This window comes from Sinocyclocheilus grahami, unplaced genomic scaffold, assembly GCF_001515645.1.
Source record: "Sinocyclocheilus grahami isolate Dianchi unplaced genomic scaffold, SAMN03320097.WGS_v1.1 scaffold1422.1, whole genome shotgun sequence".
Taxonomy (NCBI): domain Eukaryota; kingdom Metazoa; phylum Chordata; class Actinopteri; order Cypriniformes; family Cyprinidae; genus Sinocyclocheilus; species Sinocyclocheilus grahami.
Window position 1 is genome coordinate 108,405 of NW_015506601.1, and position 24,864 is coordinate 133,268.

Below are 24,864 nucleotides of genomic sequence, written 5' to 3' on the forward strand. Positions count from 1 at the left end.
TTGTCGCGCCGCATCAAGTGTAGACAGCAGGTTCTATTGCATTTTGTCGCGCCGCATCAAGTGTAGACAGCAGGTTCTATTGCATTTTGCCGCGCCACATCAAGTGTAGACAGCATAGGTTCTATTGTATTTTGTCGCGCCACATCAAGTGTAGACAGCATAGGTTCTATTGTATTTTGTCGCACCGCATCAAGTGTAGACAGCATAGGTTCTATTGTATTTTGTCGCGCCGCATCAAGTGTAGACAGCATAGGTTCTATTGTATTGTGTCACGCCGCATCAAGTGTAGACAGCATAGGTTCTATTGTATTTTGTCGCGCCGCATCAAGTGTAGACAGCATAGGTTCTATTGTATTTTGTCTATTGTTAATATGTTCTATTAGTCTATTGTTAATATTGTTCTATTGTATTTTGTCTCGCCGCGCCGCTCACCATAGACACGGTGTTAGATCGCATATCCTTGGTAAATTTCAGCATTAGCAGCTGAGATTTTCTGACATTCTGGGGCCACTTGAGTGCGTTCTTTGAGTTCCACTTGGACGTCTTTGCCTGGGCGAGCTTTTATGCGGTTTGAAAGGAAATAAGAGGCTCTCAGCATCTACAAGTGTCTTAACTAGAGTGGCCTTCCTCCAGTCCTGCTGCACTCAGCGGGGGCTTGACGTGACCAAGGCTAAAACTAATGTGCTTCAGCATCGCAGTCGTTTTTGACGTTTCTTTAAAAACAAGAAACATGCTCTGCTTTTAGATTTCAGGGCATTGCAGAAGGCTGCTTTAGTTTAGAGGATATTGTTGCTCATTATAATCAAGTGCTATTCATACATCCAGCTGTATTTTATGCATGCGTGAAATTTCCCGCTACTTTTACAGAGTAGCCATGCAATAGCTTGAGTATTGTTGAAATCGTTTTCAAATACAGAAAACGCGAAGTGTTATATTCAAAACTGGCGGTTTCTGGCAGCCATCGACTTCCATAGTGTGGAAAAAGACTGTAAAGTCAATGGCTACCAGCCCACAGTTTGGTTACCAACATTCTTCAAAATATCTTTTATGTTGAACAGAAACAACGTGAGGGTGATGACAGAATTTCCTTTTTTTGAGCGAACTGTCCGTTTAATAAACCAGGTGTTTGCTATTATGACGTCACATATTAAAGTCAGAAACATTACATGAAACTGCATGGTGGTCTAAATATGTTTCTTTGCAATTATAATGTTGAAAAAATAGCAACTAATTTATCTACATTTCATAAGCAGGTCCTTGTCTGGTCAGTGATACACAAGCACAACTTCTGATAAATATTTTCTTTGGATCAACAGAGATATAGTTGTGTTATTCAGATGGCCTGCGATTAATGCAGTATACCAACGGTATTCCAACTGCAGTTATTTGACTCCTTCAAAATATCCTTTATCTCTGTATTTTATGTTCTCTAGACTCTACTGGCTACTAAAAGGTCGATACATTTCTTATCTCTTAATGAAATTGAGTTAATCCCAAATGTTTTAATTTTGTTATCTATGATATTGACTGGTGGAAGGCCTTGTTGACTCCAAATAAATATTTAATAACTAATAAAATAAGATAAGTATAACTGAAGGTAATTCACCATCATTAATATTTAAAAAGAGAGATATTGACATTGTTATTTTGTAAACAGCACCCAGAGACTATTGCCATTGAGTAATTGCAGAAAGTTTTTATTTTTTATTTTTCTCCAATTTATTATTGCCAAATATTTATTGTACTTTAGGAAATGTTTTGTTTATATTTGTCAAATTTACAGAAGAAGAACAACAGAAAAAAAAACAAATTTCAAAGCAGAAACTAATTTTGTACGTTCGTCTTGCTGACTTTCAGCAGTATTCTGAGACTATTTCCAAGTCCTTAAAAAATATGAATATGTGAGTCCTTTAGTCTTTTTCTTTGATATTTGATTTACTTTGTCTGTTTATATACCCCTGTCTCTTTTTGTTTAAATTTTTTCTCATCTTGTGTTGTAACTTTGTGTACATGTTGTTCTCAATGGAAAAAAACAATAAAACAAAACAAAAAGTGTAAGTACTAAGTAGTCTAAACAATGATATAATATCATGCTGCTGTATTGACTAAATTAATGCATGCAAACATAATCTTGGCACAGTGGCCTCAAATGCAAAAAGAAAGAAAAAATAATAATAATCATATTAGTTGCATTCTCCGGGCCTAATGAATGAATTCATTCAGTACTTAAGCATTTGGCAGGATTTGTTTGCCTTCGTGTCTAGTTTGCTGATGGTAATTATCTAGTAAATGAAAGTGCAATAAAATTTGACATTTGTAAATTGGTTAGGTTGACTCTTACTCATTTGCAACTGTTTGTTCAGTGTAAACTGTGATGAAGAATAAGGTCCTCTCCATTTCTTATAGCATATTTGGCAGCATATCACATGCAATTCTGAAGCAGTTTAACTGTAGAAGCATTTGTTAGTTGTGTTGGTTTGTGATGGAAGGCCAAATGAACCTTACCATCCACAGATGTCCGTGATGTGTGTGTGTGTGTGCGTGTGTGTGAGAGAGTGCTTCTTCCAAAGATCAAAGCTTAATGAGGACTATATTTCACTGTTTACCAGGATAACGTTTCTGGGATGCTGGGAATCACACAATGGAAAAGGAGACGACGGGAGGGCAACACTTACACTAACCTTATTGGCTTTGAACAATCGCCGCAAATATACTGCTTTGCTCAACACTGCAGATTGGATTTCACGGTTTTTGAACATACAATAGATTTTTAATCAGTTGTAGATAACTCTAATATATGTTATCTACATATGGGGGGGGGCTTAGATTCATAGGCGGAGCATGTGTAAGGCTGGGGAAAGGGCTTAGCCTCCTCCTGGCCATGGGTACTTGGGACAAAAATGGCACTAAATTGGACAAAAATGCCCCTGCACAAACAAATTAAATCTATTATGTCTGTTGCTAACAACATGAAAATGAATAGACACTGTCGATTGCGTCATTAAATTAAGATCTGCTCATGTTGCACCGTGTTTAATTTTAGGCGTTTTTACAGTGTTGCGCATTTGAACCAATCACACTCAATTCTGTTGAGCTTAGGAATGCAATGGCCAATCAAAGGTGTTCAGATGAGTCATCGTTGAAACAGATCAGTTTTGTTGAGTGCGCGCGCGTTCGCTGACTGAATTCCGCGAATTCTCTCATCATAAACAACAAAGATGTATGTACAAGTAAGAGATTCATTTCACAGTGTACACCGCGCCAGTGATTATAACCATAGTTTTATTTTTTTTTGAGAGCGCTTAAACTCGCGATAGATCAATATTAGTGATAATGTAGGGTGACCATACGTCCTCTTTTCCCCGGACATGTCCTCTTTTTGGACATACAAAAATGCGTCTGCCCGGGATTTCTTAAATGCCCAAAATGTCCGGGATTCGGCTGTTTTCTTAATGTCGCTCCCGCTGAATCTCTGCCCATTGCCGCCTGCTCCTGCTACATGTTTCGCTCCTGCGATTCTCATGTCCACTCCTTTAAACAATCTAATATTGTATATAATTTTGGCGCATCAGGGAGCCGCTCTCAGGATGCGGTATATTTAAATATTTTTGAATGAGCGTTTGCGCTGTTTACTTTCACTTTCGATTTCGCAATCACACCAAGATCACATATTTGTCAATGAGCTCAGGATCTGTTGAGCAGCAAATACTCCAGCATGGTCTTGTCAGTCATCTCTCCTTATTCTCGACCTGTGATCAGTCAAAGCTGACTCCTGTAGCTCTTGTTGGATGCAGGGTTGCCAAGTCCGCATTTTTTCCCACAGAATTGGGCTACTTTTAAACTGTTGCCATGGGTTGATTTTCCCAAGTGGGTTAAAGGTTTGAAATATTGCATAACTTACATTTGACTGAAATGCTTGTATTGAAACATTTTGTATTCTACCTATGATAAAACTTCTATATTAACTGTTCCCTCCTGGTGGAATGACCTGCCCAGCTCAATCCAAGCAGCTGAGTCCTTAATATTTTCAAGAAACGGCTGAAAACACATCTCTTTCATCTTCATTTGACCCTCTAACTCTAGCACTCTCTATTCTAATGCTACTTCTAATTTTATCTGCTTGTTTTTTTTATTAAAAAACTTGACCCTCTAACATTTGCACTCTCGATTCTATTTCTATTCTAACTACTTGTTTTATTTATAAAGAAAGACGAGCCTCTAACACTAGCATTCTCTATTCTTTCTACTTATTGTCTTTTTATTTATTATAAATAATGACCTTCTAACACTTGCATTATCTATTCTTTTTCTGTGCTATTGACTTGTTATATTTTTATTTAAAAATGACCCTCTAACACTAGCATTCCCAATTCTTTTTCTATTATTTCTACTTGTTTTCTTTTTATTTATTGTAAAAAAAATCAATCTTGCTATGTAACTGTTAGGCGAAGCCCCGCCCATGTCTCCGCCCACAAACCCCTCCCCCTACTGTCCTCTTTTTGAAAAACTAAAATATGGTCACCCTAGATAATGTCACTTTCTATATATAATTTATTCGCTGTTTGAATAACCCTGGAAAGGAAACGTTATATAATTATCAATTTCTAATGTTTAAATTGTAATCACGTTAAATACAAATTCAGTCCCTTTAAACATTTTTTAGCCTACATGACACTCATGTCTGGTTCTTGCCTAAAAAGATGGGTTTATTATGTTTAATACATTTGGCTGTTTTTAGCCTTTTTACCCTGGAGTTGGTTCACCCTCCGCCTATGCTTAGATTAAAGGCCTATTATTACTATGACTATTTATTTATTATGAAAATGATTGTAATATTTTATGATTAATATTATTGTAATAATATTTCACAAAATTACAGTTTTTTTTTTACAGTATTTTTCATCAAATAAATGGTGAGCTTATAGGAAACATCTTTCAAAAACATTTGGAATCTGAACCATTTTGCTTCATTGTTTTCTTTAGTATCAGTTATTAACCTCTGAGCTCTCAGTGTAACCTTTATGTTATTATATGCAGATGTACAGTGCTGGGTAGTAACTGATTACATATAATCTGGATTGTGTAATCAGTTTCTGAAAATTAAGTACTTGTAATTAGATTACAGTATTTTAAAAGCAGACTACAGTTACTTTTTTATTGATTATATATTAACATATTATTCACACAATAGCAGTCAATTATTCAGAATTTGATTCTCCCTCATTTTTCTTTCATCTTTTAAATGTTCCTTTCTAAAATGGCCTGCCGCTTATATACACGCAGAAAGTCGTGCAGTTTTGTGGACATTCACACAAAGACTATAGTCATTAGTCAGGTGGATATAATTACACAGAAAATGAAGAGGCTAAACAGCATTTGAACACTGGATTTACAAAAATCAATTCAATAGTGTTTTCTAAACATTTCAACATGGCATCAATTAGCTACTGATGAACTCATTAATTTTTATGTGAATTTTTACTCAGGAGGTTATTTAACCCCAGTTTGGGAAACCTTGACGTAATATAATGTTTAATGCACTTCATTATAACAATGAATGTAATATATTCTTCTTCGCTTTGTATTTCTATATCATTATGGTATAAGATTGTCCTATTTAAAGGGGTCATTTGATGCTGCTAAAAAGAAAATTATGTTGTGTATTTGGTGTAATAAAATGTGTTTATGCGGTTTAAGGTAAAAAAAAAAAAACACATTATTTCCCACATACTGTAGATTATTGTTTCTCCTCTATGTCCCGCCTTTCTGAAATGCATCGATTTTTACAAAGCTCATCGGTCTGAAAAGCAAGGTGTGTTGTGATTGGCCAGCTATCCAGTGCGTTGTGATTGGCCGAATACCTCAAGCGTGTGACAGAAATGTTACGCCCCTCACCATACTGTGATGCCTGCGTCAACCACATGTGGCGACCCCGGGCTGGACTCTGCTTCGTCCACGGTGAAAGCCGATCCGGCGAGCCACAGCGCAAAGTTGATGTATTTCCTCAGCGACCAGCACGGATCAGCTCCAGGCATGACGAAGCGGATATCGTCCTCTTTTGGAAGGCCAAACAAAGTAGTTTCGCTTTCACTACGAAGCACACAGAGCCTTCACAACATGGCGGCGGCGGGAACAACAATACTACAGCGAGAATAAAAGTTACGCCTTCTTTCTTTGCGTGAACATTTGTGTGGCGTTATGCAAATCTTCCCACATAGTGATGTAGACATGTGGGGGCGTGTTAGAACGAGCCGTTTTAGGTAGGCGTGGCTGACTCTTAACTTTTATAAAGAATATCTCTTTGGATTTGAGACTTTAGTCTTTGCAACTTTACAGATCTTCTTTATGCACCAAGAGCTTGTAACACTCCAAAGAGAAAGGAAACATTGAAATCGCATCATATGACCCCTTTAAATCATGCGATAAACGATTGAGGTCAAAAGTATTCTAAAAGTAGTCTGATTATAGTAGCTCAAATGTGTAATGTACCGGTAATTAACTACAATTTTTGGAATCAGTAACGGACTGCAATTTGTAAGTAGCACCGCAAATCTAATCAGATGATGCATCATTTGCATATTTTAGAAATATGAACCAGTAAAGTCACAATAGATTTTTATTTTGATGCATTGTGTATATGGTGAAAGAAAACTTTTTGGCCTTTTCACCTGTAGCTCCTCCCCTTCGCGCACACGTCACGAGCCGGAGAGCACCGAGGGCGCGCGCCTACGAGACTGCGCCCATCACACCGAGAGCCAGCAGGCTGAACAATGGCAACATCCAGCACCTGAGCCACAGATGGAGACGTGCTGGAGCTGATGAGTGCTCTTCGGCGGAGATCTGAACACACGCTGCTGCTGTCATCAGAGATGGAGCGATAGAGGAACGCGAATCAGCGGGCTGTTCTCCATCACTGACGGGAGGCCCGGGATGCGCGAAAACATGCACAAGTGCCTCTGATAAAGGAAATTATTTCCACGTATGAGCTGTTTCGTGGCGTTTAAAGCTCTCGGCGTTAAGAAATAAACACTATCTGGCTGCGTAAGGAACGGGTAAGTCATCTGACGCGCTCTTCTGCGTGAGATACGGATGAAAACGCTCCACTTTATCAATATGCATGCACTGCATGACTATTCCAATACAGATATGATGAGGAGGTGTTCATTGCATCTGTAGTAATGTTACTTTTGGCTTGATGAAGCCCTGCTCACTTCTGACACTTGTCTCAAAACCAAACGTTTTTGGGCACGTTTCCTAGCGAGTTGTCTATATGGGCACCATAGTCTCATTGACAGCCTTTTGGAACATCATGATCTCAGGAGCTGCCTACATAGATGTTTTTGGTCACCGTGGTATCAAAAAACGAATGAGCAGCCTACCCTGACATCCTATTTGGACATTATGGTGTCCTACCTAGAGGGCATTTTTGGGAGTCTTGGTGTAAAACATTGAGTGTTGCCTTCCTAGACAGCATTTTTTGGCCATCGCATGGACTCATAAGTGGACTGCTTGCTTAGACGTCATGTTGGGATATCGTAGCTCAAAACTATAGTAGGCTGCCTACCTAGACAGTATTTTTGGCCATAAAGACACACAAGTGTTCTTGCCTAATTTTATTGTCTTGTGCCAAAAAGTAAAAACAAATATAGGATCATTTTCAAAAGAAGAACTGTGAATACTAAAATACATTATGCACGAGATGCATATTTGGTAGCAGTACGGAAATGCAGCATTTGTCTTATCAACCTCAAGCTCTTTAGGTTTCAAGAACAGTTTCATATCAGAATTTGTGGACATGATGGTTTCAAAACCTAGGGATCACTCCTGACCATCAATGACTGTCCGGAGAGGGGGTCAGTGGATTTGGGGAAACTATAGGATATGTCAAAGATGCTTGAACCAGGATGCATTTTAGGAATTGTACAGAGGGCCTGAAATCTGGTGTTGTGCAGATTTGATCATCTGTGACGACTGTGTTTGTTTGTAGTCTTATAAAAGAACTGAATCACATTCCCACTGAATCCATTGGCAGTTCGGAGCACTCTGTCAGCCCAATCTGTGCCGCTCACTCACTGAGTCACAAGTCTATCAATGGGCTAGTGTTTTTCTTTGTTTTTCCCCCCAGAGTTTAGTCATAACGTCTGCTGGTTTTCTTCTCTACGGTCATCGCAACAATGCCCTCAGAGATGATGACTATGAGGATGAATGTTTTTTGAGGGGACCAGATGGCATCATGAAATATTTGAACCTGAAGCCAAAGTGAGATTCATAATTTGCACGAGAAAGATATTTATTAAAAGTTCATTAATAGATGGTCTCAGCTCTAATGCATCCGTTTTTCTTTTTTTTTTCTCCGCCATGTTGTATTTGTTCTCTATCATTTTTGATTCCATGACATTCCAGTTCTGGCTTCTGAATTCTGATTTATCCTTCACTTGCATTCCACTCATTATTTCTTTTGTTTTTTTTCATGCATCTCTTTATGAAACAGCTCACTTGCATTGATTTGAGTTGAACTCTAAGCGTTGTCACTGTTGTTGTGAGGGTATTGTTTTTGTGTGTTTAATTGAAAGACCTCGGCCTGTGGGATTTCTGAAAGCTACTTTACTACTAAGCTACTGTGGCAGCAAAAATCCCTTGTTAGCCATAATTACAACAACAGTTTTGCTAAGTGATTGTGTAGCTAGAACCTACCTAGATGACTCACAGGAAACTGAGTATGTGTCAATTAGTCAGATCAAGGATGGTTAAGCAGCTGTTATTTGGTCATTTTGAGATTATCAACGTTAAAACGTTTATGTGGCCATTGAACCAAAATGTTGTCAGTTCCAAAAACTACCAATAGGCTCAACTACTATCTCAGTTTCTGTTTTTACATAAAATTTGGCATACATATTGTGCAAAATGCATGCACATTTAGGCCTGTCACGATAACAACTTTTTGTTATGGGATATATTGCCCCATAAATAATTGCGATAAGCGATATTATTGTCATTTTAAAGACCATTTTATGCCACTGAGTATATAATCATAATGTAACAGCATAATAATGCAAGAAGGCCTACACACTTCCAAATGACAACAAACTTGACATTTTTAAGAATATTTAGATCATGGAAATTAAGTATCAAAATATTAGATACCTTAAAAAACCTGAATAAATAGTAAATAACCATTTGCTAACAAAAAGTGCAAAGTAACAAGTAGAAAAATGAAAAATGCACAAAGAACTTGTATAGAGATTTTTCCATCTACAGATTTTTTTCCCTGACCTTCTTTTCTCTGTAAACTAAGTGTGCACACTATTGCTGAAAAACACAATCACTACTTAGCAGTCAGATGTCCGTATGCACAAAGACACAGATCTCTAAACAAGACCATATCTGCAGATGAAACTTTGCAGAAGCATTTTTTTTAAAATGTGAACTAGCACCTCATGACTACACCACGTTATGTACGAGAAGCTGCAAAAGACACAGGCGCAAGTGGAATGTACAAAACATGGTGACATTAATTTTTAAGTAAATATAATGGGCGATATATTGCATCACCAAAAATGATTGAGGTCATGTACATATATTGCACAATAAGTCGATATATTGATTATTGCGACAGGCCTATGCACATTTAAATGCAATCTTGTTTTTTTTGTATATCTTAGCTATCATTTATCTGTTGTCAGTTTCTTTCTAGTTATTAAAATCATCATTGGCCATTAGAAAACCCATATAGTCCCACCAATCGTTTCAATCATATGCTACCATTATTTGCATTATCCACACTACATATATGATGTGTCATATCCTACCACTGGGTCAGTACATGTTTTATTTTCAGCAGCTGTGATTTTCTATGTCTGAGTCATATATTGCAGCATGTCTTTCTCTTGGACCGTGGATAAGCTCAGTCATGCAGACTGCAGCGGAGAGCCGACGCTGTAATTAAACAGCGAGGTGAAGTCCATGGGAGATTGTTCAGCTTCTTGATTGCTTTTCATGGCCGAAGGGGGAGAGAGCTCAGGCTGTTCCTGAGGGACAGAGCCACAACGTCTTTTCATGCTTTTACAGCCTTCCTGTGATCTCCACACACTGATAGCTCCAGACACTCTGCTATCTGCTCACCTGAGGCTGAAGTTCATCAGCTGTGAAGGAAATCACACTGAAATTAATATGAATGAATGTTTTGCCTGTTCAAAATCTATTCCTTTTGATGGGGTATTGTCCTCTAATTGACAATACTGAGAATTTTTCTAGTTGTTTTTTGGTGTTAGCCGTGCATTTGTCCTGGTGTTGCCATGTAAGTGAACCCTTCAGTAGAGCTGCTTAATTTAATTGGACAGGATTTTGAATCATCATGGGCTGAAAACCTAGTGAACTGTCCAGATGGCATGTTTGGACATCATGGTTTTAAAACCTAGCGAGCTGCCTAACTAGATGGCACTTTTAAACATTGTTCTCAGTGTCCAGTTAGGTTCTTCCTAGACGTCATTTTAGTGTAAAATACCATGGAAGCTGCCTTTGTATTGACTGGATTTTTGGGCATTGTTTTCTCAAAACCTAGCGAGGTGGTACCTACCTAGACTTTGGGTATCTAGACCTATCTAGACATTGTTTAGCACTATAGTCTCAGAATTTAAGCTGCCAACATGTACAGCATTTTTGGGCATCATATAGTCATAAAGTTTAGGGAGCTGCCTACCTATACGGCATTCTTGTTTGGTTTTAAGACACAAAGTTTTAGATGATTCTTTCCTAATACTTAATAGACAGCATTTTTGGCCATCACAGTCTTATATATGCCCAAAGATGCTGTCTAGGCATCTTGTGCCAAAAAGCAGACCAAACAAACAAATATACGATAATTTTCAAAAGAAGAACTGTGAATACTAAAATACATTATGCACACATCCCTTCGAGATGCATATTTGGTAGCAGTACGGAAATGCAGCATTTGTCTTATCAACCTCAAGTTCTTTAGGTTTCAAGAATTTCATATTTGACCATTAATGACTGACTTAGGCAGCATTTGTGGACATGATGGTCTCAAAACCTAGTGATCACTCCTGACCAAACATTACTGTCCAGGTTCTGGTTGAGACATCTGGAAAGAGGGTCAGTAAATTTGGGCAGACTATAGGATGTGTCAAACCAGGATAAATTACCATGTAAGCTGCCTGTGTAGACTGTATTTTTGGGCATCATAGTCTTAAAACTTATCTAGGTGCCTACCTAAACTGCATTGCTTGGTATTGTAGCCTCAGAGCTTCAGCTGCCAACATAGAAAGCATTTTTGGCGATATATAGTCAAAGTCTGGAGCTGCCTACCTAGATGACATTCTTGATGGTTTCAAAATCAAATGAGCTGTATATGAAGATGGCATCTTTAGGCATCATGGTCTCAAAACATAAAAAGCTGTCTGCCTGAACCACATTTTAACCTGTGTGTGTTTTGAGAAGTGCCCCTACGTGGTCCTCTAGAGGTCTTTAGCCATGTTCTTATAGTATTTTTGGTGCTGTTACAATGTAAGCAAACCCTTCAGGAAAGCTGTATACTTCCTCTTTCTGGCAAACAGCACATTTTTCTATTCATTCTTGGCACACACTAAAGTGCACGTCTTTGTTTCCCTCACATTTAAAAGCTTATTAAAATGCCATGTGCATGGAACACACTGTATCTGGTTTAACTATACTATAATGTACAGAACACATTCATCTTTCTGTCTGATGTGATAATTTATTGTGGAAGTACACATCTGAATAAGCAGAGCTGTTTGGCTCAAGTAGCTCTTGATGGAGCTGTTTTTTTTTTCAATGTGAATGGTGTGGTGGTTTTACGCTACGTGTAAATTGCAGGGCTGTAGTGGCTGTGGTCAAGAGCTCTTTGATGAAATCATATTCCAGCCATGTGTGACTCAGAGTTGTCAACAGTGTGCTGGTTCACATAGAGATGACTGCAGGTGCAACGCAACACTTGATTTCGTCAAAACAGGAGGCAAAATCACAACAGTCTGAAAGTGAATGGTCTTCTCCAGATGAAATATCATTGTAATTGCATTTTTGTAGAGATTCAAACAGTCGTCCAAAGACAAGCTCAGTGGCTGCTGTGCAATTTCTGAAAACGTCACCAATTGATGTTAAGCAAGAAAGCCAAAGCTTGTTTTGTTGGCCCAATTTTATTTTATTTTGTTTTTACTTACACATTTTCACCACAAGAGCACTTTCTTGAAGTTAAGCCACCAAAACAAAACTCAATTAAACAATAGCTTAAAATGAAAGTTTAATGGCCAGTAGGAAGTATTTATGGCCGTTACATTTTCTCAACACAATTGTGGAGTTAATTTTGGACTTGCACATGTTTTGTTGGTAATACATTCATTTAATTCTCTCCTATTAAGAGTTGCATCTTACATATCAGTATCAAAACACATGATCAACATCAGTAGTCGAGTTTTGTCAATATCTGATTCGAACGAAAAAGTTATTTTTTCAGCTCTATAGCATTTTTCAGCTGAAATGAACGCTATTCACACAAACTATGGTTACAGGGGCAGAATCTCCATTAATAAAGTCTTATTTTCATGCGGTTCATTGAACAACCTCACAACATTCGCATCACATAGCTCCATATGTACGGCTTTTCTGAAGTAGTAAACTTGCTTGGTAGCGCACCTGGTACACTTGTGATGTGAGGTGCTTTTGTTTCTTTCAGTTGGGTTTAGGGTCGGGTTTAGTGTAGGTGGTATGTTATTTTAAAGGTCTATATAGTGTGATAGACCTTTTAGCACCACTCACCAGTCATTTCATTTCCAAACAACCAATGTAATAAAACTGCCAGATTCACGTTCTTCTTTTTTTGGATAAAACTGAATATGCTTTTAGTGCCACTGACTATACGGTACACAGAAGGTTTGTTCGGTAGCTCATATGATTCTGACATTTCACTTTGAAAGTGTGCAAGCAGCAACGTAATATTTTGCAGAAATGTCACCACAGGTATCTTTTTTCCAGTGAGCCTGGTTTGGGATAGAAATGCACTGTGATGGACTATAGCTGTGGTAAAAAATAATTTAAGAAAACAGAATACAAATGTCATTGTATATTAGAACGAGTGTTGGATGCCTTCATAACACAATACAAATCATGCATAATACATAGAGGCTTCACAGAAAGCATTCCTGCTTTATCTTGGGTGTTTTAATTGTGTGCTCGGTGGCGTTTTCATTGCCCAGCCCCCCATCATCAGTGGCCTGCAGTGACACTAGAGTCTTTGTGTCTCTCGGACTCTTAGGCTGGCAGCTCTGGATTCAGGATCTGCCGCTGGATCAGCTGCCTTTAAACACCACCAAATGAGCAGCAAAAAATGAGTCACGACAGGCGCGTTTCCATTATAGATTTGTGCAAAACTTTGGCGATATTTTATAAATGAAAATAAAAAAGTATTGCGAAATGATGGCGTTTTCCATTAACCAATGTTATGTGACTAAAACGTAACCTTTTGCCTCTCGTGAGAAGTCATGGCAACGGATTTTGGTGGGATTTTGACGGATTTTGGCTATATTTATTCAAAGGAGGCGTATGCGTGTATCTTCACAGAAGCAGCACAGAGAGCTGCTTCAGAAACCTGCATGGCGCGGCTGGATTCTGGAATAAACACAAGCATTGTGGCCGCAATCAGCTTCAGTGGCCGTATCAGAGCCACACTGCACCGCAGACGTGTGCAGTGTAAATTGTCTAAGCATTAATGGTAGGAAAAGCCCCTTATACTGGAGCGCGGCCACGTATGATGTGTTTCTTGGAGGTTATAGTACATTGAAGAATGATCATATGACTTTTTACATACGCCATGTGACCTGTAAATGCAAAAAAGCCATTTCCATCGCAGTTTTGTGAATTATTCCTTTTTCGCACTGCCTGAAAAACCACCTCATGTGAGCATAAAAACTTTTTTGCGATATATGGGCATTTTTGCGAAATTGACGCATTTCCATTAGGCGTATTTTCAATTTCAATTTGCTCAATTTGAAGGGTAATGGAAACGCGCCTAATGTTTTGTGCTCGTCTCTTTCATCCAATTTTTCAAAGGTCGGTATGATGGTGTATTAATGGTTAAAGATCTGGGCTGTTAACTCAAGGGTACTAGGATCAAACCCCTGTAGGGTCAATTTATGAAGCTAAGATGTTAGATTTCATATGACATTAGGTGTCAAGCATAAAGAATAAATGGGAAATATTGTTCATTTTGAGTTTATTTGTGTAGATTTTCTATGCATTTTAAAGTATGATTTGTGAAAGACCAAAAACAGTCAAAACCGTTACTCATAAAGATCCGAGATCAGAAAGATCCAAGCTTTCATTAGACGTTTTCATGTTACTGAATTATCTAAGGACAATCCTATTATGATTTTTTAAAATTATTGTTGTAATCAGAATTATTATACACACTCTCAGAAAAAATGGTACAAAAGCTGTCGCTGGGGGCCTTACGCTTTCAAAAGGTACTAATATGTATCGTTTAGGTACTTATATGTACTCTTTAGGAATTAATATGAACCTTTAAGGTACTAATATGCATCTTTAATTACAGTATAAAGTCAAGCATTGTACTGTGGAGCAGTAGGCAAGTGTTTTAGTCTGTTTAAAGTGGTGTGGTTGTCAGATGATAAGCTTTAAACTCCTTTATTCTCAGAGAGGTTGGCAGTGTCATGTTTTGAAGCCCTTTGACTCAAATGATTTCAGTAGTTCAGAACAGAGAATTATGAAGGATGTTTGGATTTCTTTGAGGTTGAACCCTATATCATTTTAAACTCTTCCAACGCAAGACATGCTTTGTACAACATTGTTTTACATTTTATCACAGCTGCCAATGCCAATTGCATTGAGAAAAGTTCTTACTGGCCGTGAATCTGTGCATACATTGTATTGCATTAATTTTGTATTTTTATACTTTGTACTGCCCGATTTTTCTGGCATGAAAACAGTCACTCACAGTTAGGGCTGCACGATTAATCGAATGCGATTGTCATGCGCATTTTGTTAAAAAAGCCGGTTCTGTAATACTCACAGTACCATATTTGAAATGAGACACTCCATGTCTCTCAGTGAAACAGCACCTGTCACTAAAACATGTGATCTAGGGATGTTAATTTCGGTTATTTTTCCTAACCGACAACCGACGCTCGTTAACCGATTGTTAACCGTTAACCGACAAGATTATTTTAAATTAGAATTGAATTCAATTAGAAAGGATACGTGTCTGTGACCTGTTAAAAATACTAACATTTGTTTCCCGGGGATTCATTTTGCATGCGCAACAAGCAGCAAACAACAGAACATGAGGATTCACATGCATCACATCACGCACCTGCAGCGCTTCTGCGAGTGGAGAAAAACATAATAAAGCTAGGCTATATAACGAATAAATAGGCCTATATGAGAAACATATTTTTACTTAAATAATAAATTAAGAAAATGAAAGAAAAACTGCAGCAAGTAGCCTATATGAAGAGTTTCGGTTCATTTTTGTGCTGCGCGAAAGGAAACAGACGGCAGAAAGCGGCATCCTGTTTTTCTTTAGGCTTATTTTACAAAAGCACAAAGATTTGTTTTTTATTGTGAAAGTACACAAATAAAGGCAAAACTTTTACAATTCCGATTATATTTAGGACTAAAAAGAGTAGTTGCTTCCACTGTTAGAAGGAAAAAAAAATCAAGTGATTGCGCCGCATGCACGCACTCAGTTAAGCATTGCTACTTTGACAGTTCATTATCATAATAAAATACAGTCAGTCAAACATATGGAGAAAAAAAAAATGTAGTAAAATCTGTGCCGTTAAGTGTTATCACCGTACCGCCGCGATTTTATGCAAAACATTTTATTTTACGTGGATATTGGAAAGCGAGTGAAGTAGGCTACATAATAAATAATAATTTGGCATTCAAATACATTGCGAATACAGAAACATTTGATTTTGTGTGGAATGAGAGACAAAAACGTTGGCTTCAGTTTCGTTTTAGCCTAAATTAATTCGTTTTGGCTTGTCGTTTATATTGCTATAGCTTCTTATATTTTTAATTCTTGTTCTTTTCTAAATACTGTTAATTGAAAGAATTTGTTGTTGAGTAAGGGGAACTAAAATAGCCTAGCTATGTTTAGTGTTTATTATAATGTTTGTAAACATTTTGCGTCGGCATTAGGCCTATTTCTGAATGAAATAATAAAATGCAACTTATACGCGACTTATGTCCCCCACCCCCTAAAAAACACATTATTTTTATACGCGTAGGGTATTTTAACCATGCCGCAAACCTTTTTAAATATTTTGATAAATTACTTAAAAAAATAAATAATTAAATGACTTTTTAAACCGTTTAACTGATTGTATTAGTCGGTCAAAATTCTCAAATGAACATTCCTAATGTGAAATGCTTCCTCATATTTGCTGGTTTGATGTAAAGAATATTGCACGTGTCCCAGGAAGTTCTGGAGAAAACACTGCATTAATTTCAGATTGCACTGTATACGGTCATATCTCCCAGTCCTTCAGGCAACCTTTCCTGTAAACCATGTCTCATCTCTCAGTGTAGGCAACGATACTTTCACCTGTTTGTAGACTCATTCTTGGCCAGGAAGCTTCAGCCAGCTGGCAGACAGGCTGTCATCAGCATGCGGTGGCATGTCAAGGGTTTGTTTCTCCACCTCACTGGGAGAATCTCACTGGACTCAAGACATTTCAAACACAGCACCAGATCCAAACAGGGTTTTCTGAGTGGAAAAGAAGGAAGGAAAACTCCTTTTTACTCATTATTAATCCACATATCTGCTTCAATGCCTTCGGCACCGCCAATTAATTTTCTATTAAAGTCCAAATTTGCTTAATTTCTTCATTTGTAGAGCACAGTCTTTCATTGAATCAGTAGGAAGTCAAATCACAAAGACATGGCATATTTAATCATAACTGTATAAATTCTTGTTCCTCATAGTTAGTCTGACTCACACATTAACCCGTGTTCATCGAACACCAACTGATTCAGTAACGCTAACAATGACAATAGTTCTGGCTGAAACCCTAGTGAGCCGCCTACCTAGACAGCATTTTTAGGCATCTAAGGCAGTTTTGCAAGTCTAGAGAGATGGTGAATAAAACTATATTAAATTTAATACTGAAAGTTAGTGAAACTATTTCAAACCTGTTAAAAACCTCACTATTTTACCCAGTGTTTTGTTTGTGCACTAGAGTGGTCACTAACGATTTTGGTAATCGGTTGATTATTCTAGCCTCAAGCAAACAATAGACTTTAAAATGACTTCAAATACATATATGATAGCAATGAAGACAAAAACTACACTACATTACTGAAACATGTATTAAAAGTTTTGGATTTTTGAACAGTTGGATGTCTTGTTAAAATCAATGCAACATGGTGGGTGGAAAATGAGATTTCACATTTATAGCTTAATCAACTGGGTGCTTTATGTACTATATGTATAAATACAAATACATGGGCATATATCAAAATATATATTTTCCTCATAATTGAGTACATATATTGTACATACATGTTCCCATATAAATGTGAATATATATAAGGTACATGTGTGTTCAAATATATTTGCACACACACAATACCATATTTAAATGCATGTACATCTACAGTATATATTATGGTAGTGATCTGTTTAAAGCATTGCATTAGTGGTTATGCACATGCTCCAGAAACAAGCCTTGGTGTTTGACCCACGTCATGTGCTAATCCCGTTCTTTCCAGTTTGTAAAAGCCCTGAATGAAATACAATTTTTTAAATGTATTTGTTTTAGTTTTTTTTGCAAAGCAAATTGTTTATTTCATGAGAAGCAGGAATTTGTGAAGTAAAATCAATCCAGCTTGATCCAGGGAATTGTTTTTCAAGGGTTGCATTTCTTGAATTTCTGCTGTAGTTATGTTTTCAAAACCTCAAGCAGCAAAACAAGAACTGCTCCCAACATCACATATTCAGTTTGTCCCTTCTCTGTTGTAAGGCTTCACGTCATCACATTTTCAATGCTAATGTCTGTTTTAGCAGAGTATTTAATACAGCCTGAGTATTAATTGTAATTTTCATAGAGCTGCATTCCACTGCCATTTCCGCTGCGATGAGCTGGACTTTTCTCTGGGGACCGTGGCTTCCCCCATCACATTTGAAATCAATTACATCTCATTCTCTCCGGCCTATCTCACTTTCTCACTTTGCCTGGCCTCTCTTCATTTCTGGTTCTTCCTTCTACGGCACATTTTAAAGCCCTTCTAGGGGCAATTTGCGATAAATAATTAACTCTCCAGAGACTCGAATATCCATATGTGCCTTCTGTGTGCTATTGACTCTAGTTTAATGCTTCCGTAGAGATTCATACTATTGTGTCTTTCTGTTCTCGGATGTAACGAACAAGTCTCATACATATTGTAGAAAGCTTCTTGTACAGAAAACCTATGGATCAATGTCTTGGCCCTCCGTGACGCAGTAGCCATTAGGAGTTTGAAGAGCATGCTAGTTGTGCGCGCTGCCTCAACACAATGTAACGCTTGTACACATGCTTTCACACACACGCGGCCACGGCAGCTGAGCAGAATTAACATATATGTTCTTGACGGCTCGTGCCTATTTTAGAACACGCCAGGTAGGCGGCTAACTTGAACTGCGGAGGATCTCTGTGCAGCAAAGACTGCGTCTAATTAGTTTGTCTCATTATGTCTTTGTGCTGGAAATTTCTCAAATTAGTGCTATGGCACAGAATGTGAGGATGCTCATTAAGGTTGTCATGAGATGTATGAGGATTGTGACTGTGGTCGCCTTGCAGCAGGACATGCAAGCAGGCAGCGGCTCTTGCTTAACCTGTTGAAATTTCCCATTACCTGTGCTAAACGGGCTGTTTACATGCTACGTGTAATGGCCATGTGCAGCACAGGCAGCTGAAATGGGTGACGGACCACGTAGATGTCCTTAAAATATGTTAATGGTGGTTTTTTTATGTTTCTGATCACCTGAGCAATTATTTGTAGCAAACCATGCATCAAATTGTTTTGCTGTTCATATCTAGGAACATGAATCTGAATGAATTAGTGATTCTTGTTTGAGTCCATGTAAAGATTCTGTTTCATTTATGATTCTATTAACAGTTAAAACAATAATTGCTTTTATGAGTCTTGGCAGCCTGTTGTGAAATGATGAGATTTGTGAAACAGAACAGATTTGACAAATCAAAACTAAATCCAGTGTACATTTCTTTAATAAGGTATTTACGTTTCACAGACCTGTCAGTGATTGGTCTTCAAGGGATCATTCAAGCAAAAAAGCATATTCTGTCATCATTTACTCATCCTCTTGTCAATCCAAACCTGTCTGACTTTCTGTCTTCTGCAGAACACAGAACAATATGTTAGGCAGAATGACCATCTCAGTCACTTTCATTGTACTGAAAAAAATACTAAGTGGCAGACAGTCCGTCATTCTTCCTGTTCTATGGAAAAATGAAAGTCATACAGGTTTGAATGACATGAGATTGAGTACATGATGACAGAAGTTTTGGGTGATCTATTCCTTTATTTATAAATTAGAGAAAAATGCTCATAGTCCATAATTATGGTATCACTTTGCAATAAGTTTCTATTTGTTCACTATATTTAATGCATTAACTAACAATGAACAATACATTTGTTATTAATCTTTGTTAACGTTATTTTTTCTATAAAACGTTATAATAATTTCTAGTCCATGTTAGCTCAGGTTCATTAATGAACATTAATAGATGTATAATGTATTAGTAAATGTTGGAATCAACATTAAAGTGATAGTTTACCCAAAAATGAAAATTAGCCCATGAATGCAGTGACGAACACAGAAGTGACAAACACGGAAACCCAGAGGAGAGAGCAAAACAAAACACTGCTCATGAATTAGAAGTATAAAACAAGGATTTGTAAAGAAAAATGACAGAGGATTTTGATGTAAGCTAAGAGGAGACGGGTTTTTCTTTGCTGTAAACAAGACTTGGTTCTACACAGAGCTGTAGTTCACTGACAAGCTACGCAATATCGCGTTCATAATCGCATGCGATTATCGTACAGCCCTAGTTGTATGCCAGGTTAAAGAGATGATCTAGATCTTTAATCTAGATTTAAACTGACAAGAGTGTGTCTGCCTCCTGAACAATGCTAGGTAGATTGTTCCAGAGTCTGTGCGCTAAATTGGAAAAGGATCTGCCACCCGCAGCTGATTTTTATATTCTAGGTATTATCAAATGGCGAGAGTTTGAGAGCAGCCATCAAGTGTTAGACAGTGTTCTAGATTATTACATGCAGAGGTTTTTGGTCCAATAATTAACACCTCTGTTTTTCAGAATTTAGCTGTAGGAAATTACTAGTCACCCAGTTTTTTATATCATTATGCATTTCGTTAGTTTTGCAAATGGCTATGTATCGTCGGGCCATGAAGAAATATAGAGCTGAGTATCATCAGCATAACAGTGAAAGCTAACACCATGTTTCCTGATGATATCTCCCGAGGGTAACATGTAAAGCGTGAAAAGCAGCGGTCGCAGTACTGAGCCTTGAGGTACTTCATACTGTACTTGTGATCGATATGATACCTCTTCATTCACTTCTACGAATTGATGACAGTCAGATAAGTAAGATTTGAACCATGCCAATTAGGCTTGCCGCGAAAAACGGTGCTGATGGTGATACCGTTGTTGAGCCACAACAGCGGTTACGTCACTTGCCCACCGCAGCACCGACCCCCACCGTCGTTTTGATTTTTTATAGTAATAAAAATCATTTAGTTCAGTAAAAGAACAGACACTACAATTAAAAACTGAATGCGGATGCTCAATGCAGTGTGCCGAATGACAGTCACATCACCGATCAGATTTCATTTCACCAGTGAGGAGAGTGAGTCGAGCTGACTGACAAGAAGAGTGAGGTGAGACAGACAAGACGATGGCAGATGATTTAGTTTCAAAACGAGATACAAAAACGCCTGTTTAGCAGTATTTTGGATTTTGAAAAGCCTGTTGACTTTTGCCGTTTATCTAAGGTGATTTTGGAAGTTTTTTTAAACATTTGTTTCTTATATAATTGGTTCCACAGTGTTTGCTGATTTTTACTTTATTTAAACTTTGTGTAATTTATTTATTTTATTTGACATCAAGGTGTATGCCGTGCCTCCAAGCCTTCTTATTCGTTTTGCTAATAAACATTCTACGTTTCTTATTTATTTGGTTATATATTATACATGTTTACCCATTACTCATTTCCAGTTTTGTATACCTATTTGAACTTTATGTAAGTTATTTGCTATTTTATATTAGGCATAGCCTGCCCTATAGCATGGTGTATTTTTATTCGTTTGGTTAATAAAAGTTCTATGTTTTATATATAGGCTAAAGTCAGTTTAACGTTGTATTTTGTTGTTGCATTCAAGCAATTGACGCTGAATGCGCACAGTGCTTTTAAGCTATTTAAAAGCGAAGGAAAGCGAGGAAAAGAGGGAAAATTCAAACAAACTAAAAACGAACAATTGCTTTACGCTGAATTGCCGCTATTTGAAAGTGAAAGTAAAATGCACATGCCGCTTTTACAAGCTATTTAAAAGCGAGGAAAAGAGGGAAAATTCAAACAAACTAAAAACGAACAATTGCTTTACGCTGAATTGCCGCTATTTGAAAGTGAAAGTAAAATGCACATGCCGCTTTTACAAGCTATTTAAAAGCGAGGAAAAGAGGGAACGCCCCCGCCCCCACGGTGGAAAATTTCCACACTGTCACAACCTTAATGCCAATGCAATTCCACTAATGCCAACATAATTTTGTAGTCTACTCAAAAGAATGTTGTGGTCGATAGTGTGAAACGCAGCACTAAAATCCAGTAGCACTAATAGGGAAATACAACCACGATCAGATGATAAGAGCAGGTCATTTGTAACTCTGATGAGAGCAGTCTCATTACTATGATACGGTTTAAATTCTGATGGGAAATCCTCACAGATACCATTTCTTTCTAAGAAGGAGCATAGCTGAGAGGATACTGCCTTTTCAGTTCCAGTTTGAGTATTTTAGATGGGCAATTCATTTCTGACACATGTAAAAACAAATTATTCAACCATTATATATAAAACCTTACATTTGACAATGACAAGATGGCGCCGATGATGATGGCGGCCTCCGTGGCGTGCTCTGCAGTTGTTTTTGTGTTTTTGTTAGTTTGTCCTGTCTTTAGTTATATCCCTGCAATCAGTTTCACCAGAGACGAATTGCTGGACATTCGGCACTACACATCACCCGTTATATTACAGGTTTTTGACTATTCTGATGTTTTGCTGGACATAGTAGTTGGCGGAGCAGCTGCGCTGATCAAGCGCTTCAGGACGCGCAGACGGGGGAAGCGAGCCGGCGCCCTCGTGAAGCTCAGGCAGTGTGGATTTCAAACGCTGTTGCCTAGCATCCATCTGGCGAACCTCCACTCTCTACCCAACAAAACGGACGAACTCCTTCTGCTCTCCCGGACAAATAAGAATTTCTCACACTCTGCTGCTCTGTGTTTCACGGAAACCTGGCTGAATGATGCCATACCGGACAGCGCGTTGAGTCTCCCGGGCTTTCAGCTGTTCAGAGCAGATCGCGACGCAGAATCAACAGGGAAATCGCGCAGCGGCGGGACATGCTTTTACATCAACGAAAGGTGGTGTACAGATGTAACCGTGTTAAAAAAGATGTGCTGTTCAGATCTAGAAGCGATTTTCATTAACTCTAAGCCTTTCGACTCACTGGGGGAGTTTTGCTCGTTCATTTTCGTCAGTGTTTACATTCCTCCGCAAGCGCACGTGAGCTCAGCTTTACAGAAACTCGCTGACATCCCCAAAGAAATCCAAAATTATAGAACTTAATGACTACAGGCCTGTGGCTCTAACGTCTGTCAGGTCATGAAAAACTGATTTCAACAATTTGAAAAACTGGTGCTGGCACACCTGAAGGACATTACTGGACCCTTGCTGAATCCTCTTCAGTTTGCCTGCAGAGCAAACAGGTCTGTGGACGATGCAGTCAACATGGCAGGTATACTTACCTGGCAGGGGAGACACCATGATCAAGAAGGTGGTTCACCCAGGGTGAGGCTCAGCCATTGCACTCCGGTTGTGCTGACCCCTGCGAATGCTGAATCCCGAGACCTCGTCTACTGACACTACTCGCACAAAACGGCGACGCCGGCAATGTGAGAGGGGACAGAAGCGCGGCAAGTGTGGAGGCACACGAGCTAGGCTAAGGGCTAACCCCACTAGACCAGCGATTCCATCACTCATGCTTTCAAACGTTCGCTGTCTGGAAAATAAACTGGACTTAATTAAACTCAGTCGGTCTACACAGCATGAGACAAGGGATTGTTGTGTGTTTGTTTTCACTGAAACATGGTTAAACGACAATATCCTGGAATGCGCTATTCAGCTGCACGGACTCACCTGCTACCGAGCGGACAGAGATACAGCACTGTCTGGTAAGACTCGCGGGGGTGGCTTGTGTGTGTACGTCAACAAAGAGTGGTGTAACAATGCTGTGGTAGTGACAAAACACTGTTCATCGCTGGTGGAGTTTATGTTTGTGAAGTGTCGACCGTTCTATCTGCCGCGGGAGTTCACGGCCATTGTTATTGTCGCAGTTTACATCCCCCCCGTGTGCAAACGCTAAGGACGCGCTTCGCGAGCTGTACATCGCCATCAGCGAACAACAAACAAATACCCCTGACGGTTTTTTCATAATAGCCGGTGACTTCAACCACGCAATCTTAAAGACAGTGTTGCCAAAGTTCTACCAACATGTGAACTTTGCAACAAGGGGAAAAAACACACTGGACTTTGTTTACACAACAGAAAAGAACGCGTAAAAGGCTGTACCCCGCCCCCACCTAGGGTACTCGGATCACATCTCTGTTATGCTAATTCCAGCATACAGACCACTTCTGAAACTGATGATGAAAGCCAGATGATGCTACCTCAACTCTACAGGACTGCTTTCAGTGCACAGACTGGAACATGTTTAAAGAGGCAGCCACCTACAACAACCACACAGACCTGCAGGAGTACACTGAAACTGTGAGTGCTTGCATCAAAAAGTGCATTGATGATGTGACAGTCACCAAGACCATCACCACACGTGCAAACCAAAAGCCGTGGATGACAGCAGAGGTTCGTGGGCTGCTAAAGACCAGAGATGAAGCATTCAGATCAGGAGATAAAGCAGCCCTCAAAACAGCAAGAGCCAATCTGTCCTGTGGCATCAAAAATGCAAAACGGTCATATGCTCAAAAAATCAACAATCACTTCACAGACAGCAGAGACACACGGAGCCTGTGGCAAGCCATTCAGACCATCACTGACTACAAGCCCCCGCCACAGGCCTGTGATAATGACACATCCCTCCCGGATACACTCAACCTTTTTTATTCACGGTTTGAAATGCAGAATGACACACCTGCACAAAAACTGCCCATACCTTCCAACGACCAGGCGCTCTGTCTGTCTCCAGCCGACGTAAGGAAGACCCTATCTAGGATTAACCCACGCAAGGCTGCGGGTCCTGACGACATACCTGGCCATGTATTGAGAGACTGTGCTGCACAGCTGACAGATGTCCTAACCGATATCTTCAACACCTCGCTGAGCCAGGCAGTCGTCTTCATATGTCTCAAATCCACAACAATCATACCGGTACCAAAGAAATCACCTGTGTCCTGTCTAAACGACTACCGTCCCATAGCACTGACTCCAATCATGATGAAGTGCTTTGAGAGGTTAGTCATGCACAACATCAAAACCAGCCTCCCCAACACACTCGATCCGCT

The 24,864-nt window shown here is 38.8% G+C and overlaps 1 protein-coding gene across 1 annotated transcript in view; it reads left to right on the top strand.

The window, feature by feature from the left end:
• Positions 1 to 6,765: 6,765 nt before the first annotated feature.
• LOC107570159 (protein KIAA2022-like) overlaps positions 6,766 to 24,864 on the top strand; it is a 65,310-nt gene continuing 47,211 nt past the window's right edge. The window contains exon 1 of the mRNA XM_016256361.1: positions 6,766 to 7,052. The gene's annotated coding sequence lies outside the window, so the exon portion shown is untranslated. The remainder of the gene's footprint in view (positions 7,053 to 24,864) is intronic.